The following is a 14735-nucleotide window of genomic DNA, read 5'->3' on the forward strand; positions in this document are numbered from 1 at the left end:
TTAAGATACGAAAGTGAACACCGAATTATTTACCACATTCTATTGAAACTAGTACGATTCCACAATTCTTTTTACATTTAGGTTTAGTTATTTCATAATGCATTTTGTGATATTTTTCAAATTATTGTCCTTTTTTCCGAGATTTCCAAACGGTTATTTGTTAGTTTTGTCCTTTATATACGCTGATCTATATTTTATCATAAATGCTTCTGCCTTGTTTCATAATAGTTCCAAGATGTCTCTCGACATTTTTTACTACTAAATCCCCGAGGAAAATGTATCTGTAATTCAACTGAATATTCGAAAGTAAGATTTTATTCGATATAATTGTTATTCGGAACAAAATATCATTTTCCTTTTTATCCCTATTTTGTAATTTTCTTTATCTGCTGGCCTCGAACTTTTATTCCTGCATCTTCAAATTATCTTAAAATGGTGAACAGCAACACAAGAATACAATGGGAAATAATTATTTGTGTCGAACTCATGTATATTCTCATCTCATTTACTTCCTACGAGATGGTTTGAGCGAATAATCTTTTATAGAAAGAGTGCTAGCTTTCGTCATTTACAGAAATAAGCAAAGGAAAAAGAAATCTTTATATCTGACGTTTGGGATGCGAATATGTTTGCTTCCTCCTCAAGTTTTATGTAAGGTTTGTTCATATGTTCCAGAAGAGATTCTACTGGAATTATATATAGATCTTTTCCTTAAAGCAGTAATTATATAATTGCGATGGTTGTTTGATTCAAAGAATAGAAATAACCAACAATGTAATTTGGAATAACATAATAATATAGTAAAACAAGCGGCATCATCATCAGAAATATAACAGAACATGTATTTTCTTTTACAAGAATAACAGCAAAGAGGGCGTTGTATTTTTTTAGCGTGGATTTAAATGGTTTCTTAGTTTCCAGATCAATATAGTTTTCTTTCCATCGCATTTCACCATTTTCTGATCAATGAGATTTCTTTATATTGCTGAGTTACATATATGTCTTATATTTTCGTACTATTATTCGTGCAGGATTTATATATATTCTATTTTCATTTTGCAAGATATATCTGTGTTTCTTTATTTCTTCCATGTTAATGTATCACAGGAAATAATCATAACAATAGGTATTACAGTGAGATGTGTTGATTTTATAACATGCATTCACATTTAATCCTTTCTTTTAGATTTGGAGAAAATTAGAGCTTGGGAAGTATTTACGATGAATTTGTTTCGACAGACGAATTTGTATGATGATATGTATATGTGCGTGAATCAATGAGTAAGTGTGTGTGTGTGTGTGTGTGTGTTTTCGCGTGTGCGTGTATTGCTCTATATTTCCTTGGGTAGATCTTCATTACTGAGTGTATTATAAGTTTTACTTATATGTAAACATATATGGAAGAGTATTGTTAATTATCTGTATGGTTAGTTGTTATTGTATTTTGCAATACTTACAAATCCTTGTTTTGTTTTATTTTAGCGTGAAGGGCTTAATTCTTTCCTATGTGTGTAACGAAGTGAAGGATATAAAAATACGTACTTGATAAATTTCACAAGAAATAATGTCAATCATTAACATAGACAAAACAGTTTCACACAAATCTAGCACTTGGTTGGTGATTGCATTCTTTGCATATGCTAATAAGTTACAAAAATGCTTAATAGTCATATGCTTCCTAGGAATAAAATATGAGAAAGAAGGTTTTACTCTTAAAATTTCCTGTAACTAATAAATTCCTGATGAAGAAATAAATATTTCACTATGAGGCAAATTACTAATTAACAAAATGCAACGCGTATCTGTACTTTGTATGTGTAATGTTGAAGAAATATTTAGAAACATAACTTAGTCTGTAATTCAATAAAATGCCGAGAAAGGGTTCACAGAATGAATGCTGATCCTATTAAGTTATTTCTGAAAACTTTATCCAAAAAACCTGGAAGCGTAGCCAGTGTTGTGCCTATATGGAAAGATAGTCGCTCATCTGTTACTCATTCAAAAGTGAAAGAAATTGGAATACGATGATTACTTAATACATTTTATATACTTTATGCACAATTTTATAGACTTAATACATAGCATTCATAAAAGAATATTCAGTCTTATTTTCCCACTTTTCCCACAAACAAAAAAAAAATTATCCAGTACTTATAATACAATCCTTAGTTAAATTGCGTTAAGTGTCTTGAGCAAGACACTTTATTTCACATTGCTCCAGTTCACTCAGTTATAGAAATGAGTTGCGACGTCGCAGGTGCCGAGCTGTATCGGCCTTTACATTTAGCTTGGATAACACTGGTGACGTGGAGAGGGGAGGCCGGTATGCATGGGCAACTGCTTGTCTTCCATAAACAAGCTTGCCCGGATTTGTACATGGAAGGGTAACTTTCTGGGTGCAATGTATGTAGTGTGTCCGTCGATGCGATGAAGATCACCTAGTCATCCTGGTGTGGGGCTGGCTAGTGAGGCCAATCTGCGCCCGAAAGAGTTTTTGACAGTGTGGACAGGGAATGGTAGTGCCTGCTACAGGGTTATTAGCTCTGTTCTTCCTGGCATGTCTGCGATCTTCTGCAGCAGCGGTACTACTGGTCTCGCATATGTTGGCATCCTTGTGGACAGCTGATCGCCACCTTTCTCTGTCTAGAGCAGACTGCTCCCAAGTGTTATGATCGATATTGAAGGTTTCCGGAGAGGCTTTCAGTGTGTCCTTAAAGCGCTTCTTCTGCCCGCCTTGTGGGCGCTTTCCTTTTTGCGGCTCGCCAAAGAGCAATCTTTTTGGTTATCTATCGTCTGACATGTGAGCTACGTACCCGGCCCAGCGAAGCTGAGACTGCATCATGTTGGTATGGATGCTGGGTAGGTTAGCACGTATTAGTACCTCGTTGTCCGGGATCCTGTCCTGCCACTTTGTGCCGAGAAGTTTTCTGAAGCGTATTGTGTGAAAGTGGTTCAGCTTCCTGGTATGACGCTGGTGGACCGTCCAGGACTTGCGGTTGTAAAGCAGCGTTGTGAGAACAACAGCCCGGTACACCTTGATCTTTGTCCTGATGGTGATCCTCCTTTTGTTCCAGACAGTTCCGTAGCCTGCCGAAAGCAGCGCTTGCCTTGGCGTGCCTGGTGTGGATTTCATCATCGACGACACAATTTTATAGAAAGTGTGCTGCTAAGGTAGGTGAACTTGTCCACCGCGTTCAGTTGCTGCCCATTGATGGTGATGTTAGGTTCAAAGTAGGACTTGGTTGGGTGCTGGCTGATACATAACCTCAGTCGTTTTTGTATTGATAGTAAGGCCAAAGTTGTTGCAGGCGCCAGAGAACAAGTCAACGCTGTGTTGCCTGTTGGCCTCAGTGGCAGTATTGAGAGTGCAGTCATCGGTGAACAGGAGGTCGTTGACGGTGTCTACTGAAAGCTTGGTTTTCGTTTTGAGCTTCCCGAGGTTGAAGACTGAACCGTCGGACCGGTACTTGATGCCGATGCCTATGTCTGTGTCCCTGAAGCATCTGTCAGCATGGCTGAGAACGTAAAGCTGAACAAGGTGGGAGCAAGGACATATCCTTGTTTCACTCCGTTGGAGACGAGACGACGGAGAGACCTCTAATCCATTCCCTGTCTCCAATCCCATTGTAAGTCATGACCGAATCGGGTCTCAACAGCAGTTAGATTGCATATATATATATATATATATATATATATATATATATATATATATATATATATATATATATATATATATATATATATATATATATATATATATATATATATACATACATATATACAACGTAAATAGGCATGGCTATTTCACGGAATTGCACCTTCGTCCAAGCGTTAAGTAATAGTTGATATAAAAAAACAAATTCAATTTTTAAAAAAATACACTTTTCACTGTCCAATCATCATGATCTCTCTCCTCCTCTCTAATCCCTCTCTTTCTCTCCCTTCTCTCTCTCCCCTCTCTATCACTGCTTTTCTTTAACCTTACCATAAGAACATCATTCCTCTGCTAAAATTATAATTCTAATTCTCTTACTCTACCTTCAACTAACTTTTTTTTTACCACGTAATAAATATTACGTTCCCTACCTCACATTATGGACGCATCTCTCTCCCTCTTTTTCTTTCTCCCACTTTCTATCTTTATCCTTTATCCTATCTCTTTTTTTTTCCTTTTTGTTCTCTTTCCCTTCATGTTGCCATGTTATACTTTTAATTCTGCAGATGCACATAATTTGGTTTTGATTTTATCGACCACACAATATAGTAGGGTTAGTTAGGCACCATCTGTGAGAAAAACGCCACCATGACGCAATTCTCTCTTCCAGAAATTTCTACTGGTTGGTATCGCATCTGAGGCTCCAATATGAACAAATGGTAAACACACAGAACAACCGTTGGCTGTACTGAGAGTGATAAAACTATTCAACATACAATGGAATATAGTAAAATTCAAGTATCCATTTTAAACATGCTAATCATAAAAAAGAGATACACTTGCTTACGAACCACATGATTCCGGGTTCAGTCCCACAACGTGGCATCTTGGACAAGTGTCTTCTACTATAGTCTCGGGCCGACCAAAGCCTTTTGAGTGAATTTGGTAGACAGAAACTGAAAGAAGCCTGGCGTATATATATATATATATATATATATATATATATATATATATATATATATATATATATATATATATATATATATGTGTGTGTGTGTGTGTATATGTTTGTGTGTCTGTGTTTGTCTCTCCAACATCGCTTGACAACCGATGCCGGTGCGTTTACGTCCCCGTACGATAGAATAAGTACTAGGCTTACAAAGAATAAGTCCTGGGGTCGATGTGCTCGACTGAAAGGCGGTGCTCCAGCATGGTCACAGTCAACTGACTGAAACAAGTAAAAGGGTAAAAGAGTATACTGAAAACCAAGATGTAACTAAAGTAGCCAAGACTTTTGATAAGAAACAGCGTCGAGAGAAAAGCAACTGACCGGAGCACGGACAAACTACTGGACAAAAACAGAGGACCAAAACAGTTGTTGAGCGAATGCCGTTCTCAGACTGTCAATCAAATAGGTATTCGAACTATTGCCGAAATAAGAACAAGGGACAAATCATAAAATAAACATAGGAGGTTGAAAGGCAGTCGGCAAAGCAGAACACTATAACACTCACGGACCACCAGGGATGTCTATCAGAAAGTAATCAATCAAGTTTGTAACTTATGCCTGAAAACACTAAATATCAAGCGGATGATAGGGAATTCCGCTTCATACAAGACGACAACATTTATAATTTGGTTTTACTTTTTTAAGATAATTAACTTATTTAATTTCTAAAACAAATTATTGCGTTGAAATCTAGTGACAGTTCTACTTTCTCTCATTCTTTAGCGTTATGAAGCTTATCGTACATTTGGACTTTAATCTTTGTTATTGTTGTGAAACGTACTGAATACTTGAATATTCGGTCGTGTAATTTTCCTATGAAACACATAGAACATTTTATTTTCTTGAGCATGTTTTATCAATACGAAATTTACTACTATGCATTTACAGTCTTTTAAACTTTGATCTCCTTCTATGTTTACTATTGAAACAAAATATTAAAGAAGTCTAAATGGTATCTTAAAACATGTTTTAAAAATACTAAAACAAGTAATATTATTTTTAAGACCCAGGTGCAATTTCAATTCCACAACCAATAATCCTATTCATATATATATATATATATATATATATATATATATATATATATATATATGTGTGTGTGTGTGTGTGTGTGTGTGTGTGTGTGTGTGTGTGTGTGTGTGTGTGTGTGTGTGTGTTTGTGTGTGTATGTATAAACATACACAAACAAATACATATGTACATATAACTGTATTTTTATATGCGTGTGTAAGTAAACTTGATTATATGTGTATATACGTGCGTGCATGTGTGTATTATGTGTGTCAAAGTATATATCTGTGTGCGTGTGTGAGTCTCCGCGACCGTGTTCGTCCCCTGCTACTGCTTGTCAAACGTTGTTGATGTGTTTACGTCCTCGTAACTTAGCTCTTGGTTAAAACAGCTCGATAGATTAACTACAAGGTTTTAAAAGAGATAAATAAGCACTGGTGTCCATTCTTTCGGCTACAGTTCACCGAGCCCAAGTTCCATCATAGCTGCAGTTTAAAGACTAAAAGGATAAATGATAAATACATATGTGTGTATGTGTTTGTACGTATATATATATATATATATATATATATATATATATATATATATATATATATATATATATACGACAAGAAATAATTTTTGCCCCATTTTATTGAGAAGAAAGGGATTATAAGACTACAAAAAAGTGCTAAAATGTGACACAGACATTGATCAGAGAACAAACATCAAATTCGAGTCAGCTTATTTACACATAACACCACGCCTCCAAACATTTGATAAGTGATTCCATATATGCGTTCCTTGAAGGTACAGACTTCCTTGAAGGTATAGTCTGCATTATGAATAAACATTGTTAGGGCTCTTTAACTAAAAATAACCCCATACCTTCAGGGAACGCATATATGGAAACACTTATCAAATGTTTGGAGGCATGGTGTTAAATATAAAGTCGTTGACTCCAATTTGATATATGTTCTCGGTTACTAACAAGTAGTACCGGCACCCTAAATATAGCAGTCAGAATTACCAAACCACGAAATTTCACTGAAGCACAGAGGTGAAAGCGGGAAAATTAATAAAAATCCTAAAACTCCGTTTCCAATGACGAAAAAAATTGAAAATTGCAAAAGTCAGATATAACCTATCACCATGATTTCGAACTTAATTATCTTCAGCGAGTCTTACTGACCCCATGATTAAAGAGATTATTCATCTCACCAATGTGTAGGATGACCGTTTTAATGCCGCAGCAAGTTCAAAAAGAGGCTTCTTTTTTTTTTACTCATGCTAAGCCACTGATATTATTATGAACAATAATATCCTCATATATATTTAAATAATTTTTATTCACTTTGATCACATTTTAAAATCTGCTGCGGTTTAAAATAGTGACCGACGATGATCACTCGTTATTAGCAATCCCGCTGAAATTCTTCTGATGGTTATCTCCGTGTTCACTTCAATGCATTGTGAATATTATCAGGGGAGGAGATTTAAAATTTTTTAAACGAAATACGGAGAGTGGTACATCATCAAATTTCCCTTTTAACTTTACAGCTTGTCCTCTTCCATAATTTGTTGGGTAAATTGATCTCATGTGTTTCTGTAACACCTATTATATGCAATTGCATATGCAACTGAGCATCATTTTCTGTGCACTTTCATTCAGTTTCCTTCAACAAGCGTGACTCGAAGCATTATTCATTTTTTAGCTAGTTTAAGATACAAAGGGAAGTGACGGAAGGTTACTTGAAACCCAGTAAGGTTCTAAAATTTATCCGGCTGTTCATCTCAACTTCACAGTAGTTTACTGGCAGAAATCGGTACCTATGAAATCAGGCCAAATTTATCATTAAGGTGTACTAATAGGCTTTTTCCATGGATTTGACGTTAAACTGTGTTCCTATTCAATTTACTTATATCGACGGTGCTATATCGATAACAACAGAACAGTGCCTTACAGTGGAGGGGAGACAACTGACAGACCAGAGGGCTCGCTAGAACTAACAGCATGGAACACCTTGTAGGCAGACAAACTACAATGAATATCACATCAATAAGCAAACAAACTGGGGAGGACATCTAAAAGAGCAACACGAACATAGATAATGGAGACAAGATTTCAATCTCTGTAATCGTGGTAAAGAGTAAGTCTATCACTTAAATTTACAATGTGGAAGAATCTTGTTTATCGATGTACGATTATATCGGTGAGATATTTCTACTTCAATATTGAGGAGACACCGCTTAGTTTTAAAAATGACTAGCGAATCAGCTAAATGCATTTAAGGATAGAAATATAATGGTTAGCACGAGCTTGATGTATGCAATCTGGTCACTAACAGACAGAAACATTAACTTTAGTATAGAGTGGTATAAAATTATTATAGTTATTCCATATAGAGCAGCGAAAAACTGAAGTGAATTTGGCATAGAAAAAATATATCAGATCTTTACATCAAAGGAGAAATTACTTCAGAATCGAAAAAGAACAGACTTGGAGATATTTACATTAGCATGACAAAACATTTGCACATTTTCATGCAGATATAGGGTAAGATGATCCTATACATCAAAGAGAAGTGACGATTAATGGAGGTATAGTCGGAACATATGCATGCCTGACTTTCAACTACATGTCTTAATAACAGCTAACGTAAAATACCTGTCTTTTTCCTTTTATTCTTATAAGCCATAGCAACATCTACAGGTACACAATCTTCGGAATAACCAAAAACTCAACATAAAAGTGCACTACCATAAATTATATTAAAAGAACTCTATCGATATAACTAAAATTAATAGGAATTCATTTCAATCACTAATCCATGCGATATAAACCTAGCATTTTAAAGAAATAATTAGATCCGTATTTAAAAGTTACAAGTATAAGCACTGCTTTTAAGTAGAAATAATTCTAGTCACTGCGTTTCTTCTGAAGTACCATCAAGCTCTTGCATGGTATACACTAGCTGAAAGTAGAAGTAGTTGCGTTGCTTCCGAAATATAATTAAGTATCCTTCATTAAAACTCCTGTAAGATGTCACAAATTAGATGGTATTCTACGCTCATGTTTTTTTCTGCAAACGTTGTGCAGTGTTATCTCTCTATCTCTCTTTCTGTTTCTCTATCTCCATATATCCATACACAAGGAACAGGCGACGCTATGCGGTAAGAAGCTTGCTTTCAAACCACTTAATTCCGGGTTCAGCCCCACTGCGTGACACCTTGGCAGGTGTCTTCTACTGTAGCTTCGAGCAGATCAAAGCCTTCTGAGTGGATGTGGTAGGCGGAAACAAAAAGAAGCCTGTCATATATACATATACATGGTGACACAAAAAAAAAAAATACAGAACTCATAAATCTTTGAATAAAACTGTTTGAATAAAATGACACAGAGCGATAGATCGACATAAACAGTGGTTCTAGCAAGACAGCGCCACCCCCACGCGTCAAATGACTCCTTAGCCTGGCTGAGAGAGTGATTTCAGGAGAGACTGATCAGCAGGGAGTGTGACGTTGAGTGGGCACCGCATTCACCGGATTGGACCCCATCCTCATCCAGATTTTAATCTGTGGGGATATCTCAAGTATAATGTTCACCAGAACAGCCATCAAACGATTGGTGAACTGAAGTCAGCAATCACAACAGAAATCATGGAAATCCACAAAGAGGAGTGTGTTCAAGTAATTGACAATTTTGCGAGACGTATGCAATTTGGAGCATATTTTGAAAAGAACATGACTATTATACAAAATGAATGATCGTACATAGATCGAAGTTTAAGTCCAGTAAATTTCAAGAAATTTGCTGGGCCTTTGTAGGATTTAATAAAAGTTTTATGGGCTCTGCTTTTTTGGGGGTCACCTTCTATGTATGTATATATATATGCAATATAAATATTCTATTTTATTGAAATCCGATGACTATGAGTGGAACGCAAATATGAGTAATTAATTTTGTGCTGTTCATAACAATTTTGCATAAATTTAGCCGTATGAAAATTCAGTCTTCGCACCGCATAAAGTTGCTTTGATCAACACAGGTTGCCAATCGAGTGGCTCAGCATTTGTTACTGTATTTGAATGGCTTCTTTGAAACACTCAGTTTCAATAATTTTCGGTGTCTTTATGTGCACCTGGCCTTCCCTCCAGAAATATACAGGCCAGTTGCGTTAATACCTCGATTTTGGAATGCCAACACGATTTTAGATGTTATACCTTTCGAAACATAGATCAGGAGATTTAGAGTTAGAAACTTCCACCATCTGCACTCCAAAGCTTTTGCTTGTTTGGAAATCAGAGATGTCAAGCATTTTAACTAATATCAGTATATATATCTGCAAAACCTAAAACACAGGCATACGACATACATAAAACATATGAACATATAAGTGCAGACTAGAGCATTTTACATTTTTTAATATTGCCAAAAGAAATATAGTTAAATAACAAGTGGCATTACTATTATTTTGTGCAAACTCTCTCTCTCTCTCTTTCTCTCTCTCTCTCTCTTTCTCTCTCTCTCTCTCTTTCTCTCTCTCTCTCTCTCTCACACACCGGTATACATACATGCATACGAACACACACATATATACGTATACTGGTACATTCACATAAATATATGAGTAGGTAGTTGTGTGTTGGAATATTAAATATGAAATGAATTATAAATTCGATCTGGCTCTTGAGTTATTTGATCTATCAGAGAATATATTATTATTATTTAATATTAAAAATATATAGAATTTCCACATCTTTTCATTCTCGCGTTTCTCAATGAAGGCGATTTTTATATGACAATCATCTGCGAGATTCACAGAATCGCTTTGTGTTTATATGATATCGATCCGATTTTATGACTGATTCGCAAGAGTGTTAAAATCAAATACACTTACCAGAAGACAATAAAACATGACATTTATATCAAAATATAAGCACAGTCTACTCTATTGTAGTCTACACATCTATTACAAGCATCAACATTGACCAGAATTCCTTTTCCTGCTTCAAACAATTTTGCTGAAATAATATTGTCTTCATTTTACAGAATTTCTCTCAGGGACTAGAACTGCATTAACTGCAAAATAAAAACGAATCTCGTCCAGCATGTTGAAACAAATCAAAATCCCGTCTCGTATGAACTCTACTATGGATTAAAGTCTATCTCCTGATAATTTTGCAATTGTTGCATTGTACCTATGCGGGATTAGTTATGCAATTCTTCGATAGAATTCAAACTAAATGCCAGTTCAGTTAAACATAGATAATAATAAAGAAAATTGTAATGTGGGAACAAAAGGAGACTTGAATGATGCTCACAGAGAGTTATTTTCGGGAAAGGCCATTGTAGTAGAGTTTTGAAAGTATAAAGACTGATAGAAAATGACGTCGGTCTTTATTCATAGGCAGGATGAAATTGTAATCGTTTATTAATCTTACTGCCTTTTAAAGAAGGAAAATGCCGAACTATTGAAGTATGTGCGTCAGAGTGGAAACGTTGATAAAGTTCATCTCTATTAATTCTAATATGAATGGAAGAGTATAATGAGCTGAGCCATTTATGACAATGAAAGATTGCAGTATGTGATTAAATAGTGTTCAAGCGGTATGTTATGAAATACGTCTCTATATGTGTGTGAGCGTGTTCGCTTGTACAAGTGTGCCGCATTCTGTGACGACGTACATATTTTGTGTGTGTGTGTGTATACATACATACATACATACATACATACATATATATATATATATATATATATATATATATATATATATATATATATATATATATATATGTATGTATGTATGTATGTATGTATGTATGTATGTAAACATACATGTGTACGCGCGCCTCTGTGTGTTTACATATATGTGTATAAATATATGCATGCATGTATATCTGTATGTATATATATATATATATATATATATATATATATATATATATATATATATATATATATATATATTTATATGAATAGAAAAGAGAGAGAGAGAGAGGGGGGAGATAGAGAGTAAGAAAGAGTGAGTGAGAAAGAGAGTGAATGAGAGAGAGAGACAGAGAGGAAGATAGATAGATAATATATATAAACATGCACTCTCATACATGTGTGAATATCACTGCGTGTATGAAAATATTTCATCGTGTACGTATGCAAACGAAAATATTTGCCGATGTGTACCGAGTGTTTCCATGGACATGCATGTAATAGTTGCGCCTCTATGGAAGATTGGCTCAAACATTTCCCCTATATTTATGTACGAGATTGCGCTTTCCTGCCTGCGTGTATAGATATATTTGCACTATCACTGTATATGAATTTGTACAACAAATTGAACCAGAAACTGGGCATGAGCATGAGCAAAATTGGGTCAAAGGAAAAAACATAACGACTACTTTGGCAACAAACCAAAATACAAGTATATAGAAAAGTGTATATATGAATGCACACAAGCATAAATCTACACACAAACAGACACACACACAAACACACACACTCGCACGCACACACACACACACACACACACACGCACACACACACACACATATATATATATATATATATATATATATATATATATATATATATATATATGTATATATATATATATATATATATATATATATACAAACATAAATATACATACACATGCACGGCGCAGGTTTAGGAACTTGATTCTTAATTTGGTAAATTTTGTTCAGTCCCTCTGCATGGTATTTTGGGTAAATGTTTCTACTATAACCATGGGCCAGCCATATTTTTGTGGGTCGGTTTGGTAGACGGAAGCTGAAAGGATAGTGTCGTATATTATATATATATATATATATATATATATATATATATATATATATATATATATATATATAAGCATATGTTCTCTATGTGGCCTGTGTGTTTTTGTACCTTGTTTATCATTTTGTCCATATTTTTCTGCAACGTCATGTACCCAGATATGCATCTATATATACATCTACATGAAGGTATGTACATACATGTACATATATATGCATATACTCATATATATATATATATATATATATATATATATATATATATATATATATATATATATATATATATATATATATATATATATATATATATATATATATATATATATATATATATATATATATATGTATGTATGTATGTATATATACTAGCAGCTAAGCCCGGTTTCACCCGATCTGTTTGGATAATGTGGCTGTGATCGTTTTCGGTTAGCCATAATCTCTAACACCATTTTTCAGCCTTATCATTTCGAGTCGCCTGTTTCGATTGGAGCCTCCAGCACTATAACCGCCCCCCCGTCAGATTCTGATAAAATTTTTTTAAATATTTATAAAATATTTTTTAAAAATCTTTTGCAAATATACAGAAAAATACGGACATTAGGATCCGGTAAAAAATTTCAAAACATTTCTGTACTTACGATTAGAGTTAGGGCTAGGGTTTTAGGGTTAGTGTTGGGGAAAAAGTCAAAATTGAAGAAGTCGGGGTGAAGGGAGAAAATTTCACAGTGCTGATTTTTGGCAATTTTCCCGAACCTCCTTATCCTAAAACGGGGATTGCTTGCAAAAGAAATTTAAAAATAAACAAATCTGGGATAAAATGGTGGGGGTGGGGGAGCCCTTGCAAAATACCTGCGCAGAAAACAGCTTCAATGAGTTGTAAAGAAAGTATTTGTACTTAGTCAGTTTCTGAGAACTATTCTATTGGACCTCTTTTAAGGTACACACACATACATAGAAAATGCGAGTTCATGTTAGGCATACACACATACATAGAAAATGTGAGGTCATGATAGAAAATGTTTACGATAGTTGATTTATGGAAAAGATTATGTTAAATTTTTGAAATGCAAATCTGTGAATGAAAATTAAGTTCAGAACCCTACATGGTAGGTAAACCTGTTAGAAATAGCAGCCAAACCTCCCTCAAAACACCCTACTGTATTAATGCGGCAATTCTGCGTATTATGTAGTTTGAATGAGAAACTGTAACTAAAGATGAAGATAATTAACCTCACAAGGAGGTGAAAGAAGAGAGACAGCATAGTGAAAGCTGTGGCCGTAGTCCCCTTGTTGCTGTGTGAGCAACTGCTTGTTTTAATGGCGGAACAAAGAGGGGATTTGCATTAGAAAAAGTTTTAATCGATTTTCTCGGTATGTATGGGGGCTAGGAAAAAATAGAAGAGGCATTTAGTAGTTGACGTTAAGAATTGCTTTAACAGTTAGAAAATGTTTGACATTTCAATCATCAGTAAAAAATGAAACTGTATGAAATTATGGGGAAATTGTATGTAAGAAGTGAAGCAGAAATGATTTGTAAATGTACTGCCAAAGTTCTGCAACTTAATAGCAGACGTATCCGATTTAAGAAAAGTGAAAATAAAAGCTAAGTGGAGAAGTATGGAATAAGTTATTGTTATACGCTTATAAAAAAAAATAGACACGTACCTTTTTAGAGAACAGAATGTATGTAAGAGCTGTTGTATTAGACGTTTGTCTAATAAGAGAGCAGAATTTGAAAGAAGATATATGAAATGGACGTGTATGTGTGTGTGTTTTTGTTGATAATTTGGCGGGAGTTTTGCAGTCAGCACGAGTTGGTTTGTGTTTATCTCTGGAGTCGAATTGTTGTGAATTTACCTGTAATAGCAATGCCCGGACAAGTGAAAATATTTTTTTGATATGTGGCTGAGAAAAAGGAGGATCTTTTGAAAGCGAAAGAGACAGAGAGAGCATGGTTGTATGAGTGAAGTTCTTTTGAAGTTGCGAGAGTAATGTTGATTGTGTGTGTGTGTACATGAGAGAGAGAGATAAGTGAAATTTTTCCATTCAGTTTTTGTAGTGAGTGATTGACAGAGAGACAGAAAGAGAGAGAAAGAGAGAGAGGGAGAGAGAGAGGGAGAGAGAGAGGGAGAGAGAGAGGGAGAGAGAGAGGGAGAGAGAGAGGGAGAGAGAGAGGGAGAGAGAGAGAGAATGGTTATGTATGTATGTATGTATGTATGTATGTATGTATGTATAAATGGCTTCAGTGACACACACACGCACGCAGGTTGTTTTAATCGATT

This window comes from Octopus bimaculoides, chromosome 5 (genome assembly GCF_046866305.1).
Source record: "Octopus bimaculoides isolate indiv1 chromosome 5, ASM4686630v1, whole genome shotgun sequence".
In the NCBI taxonomy this organism is placed as follows: domain Eukaryota; kingdom Metazoa; phylum Mollusca; class Cephalopoda; order Octopoda; family Octopodidae; genus Octopus; species Octopus bimaculoides.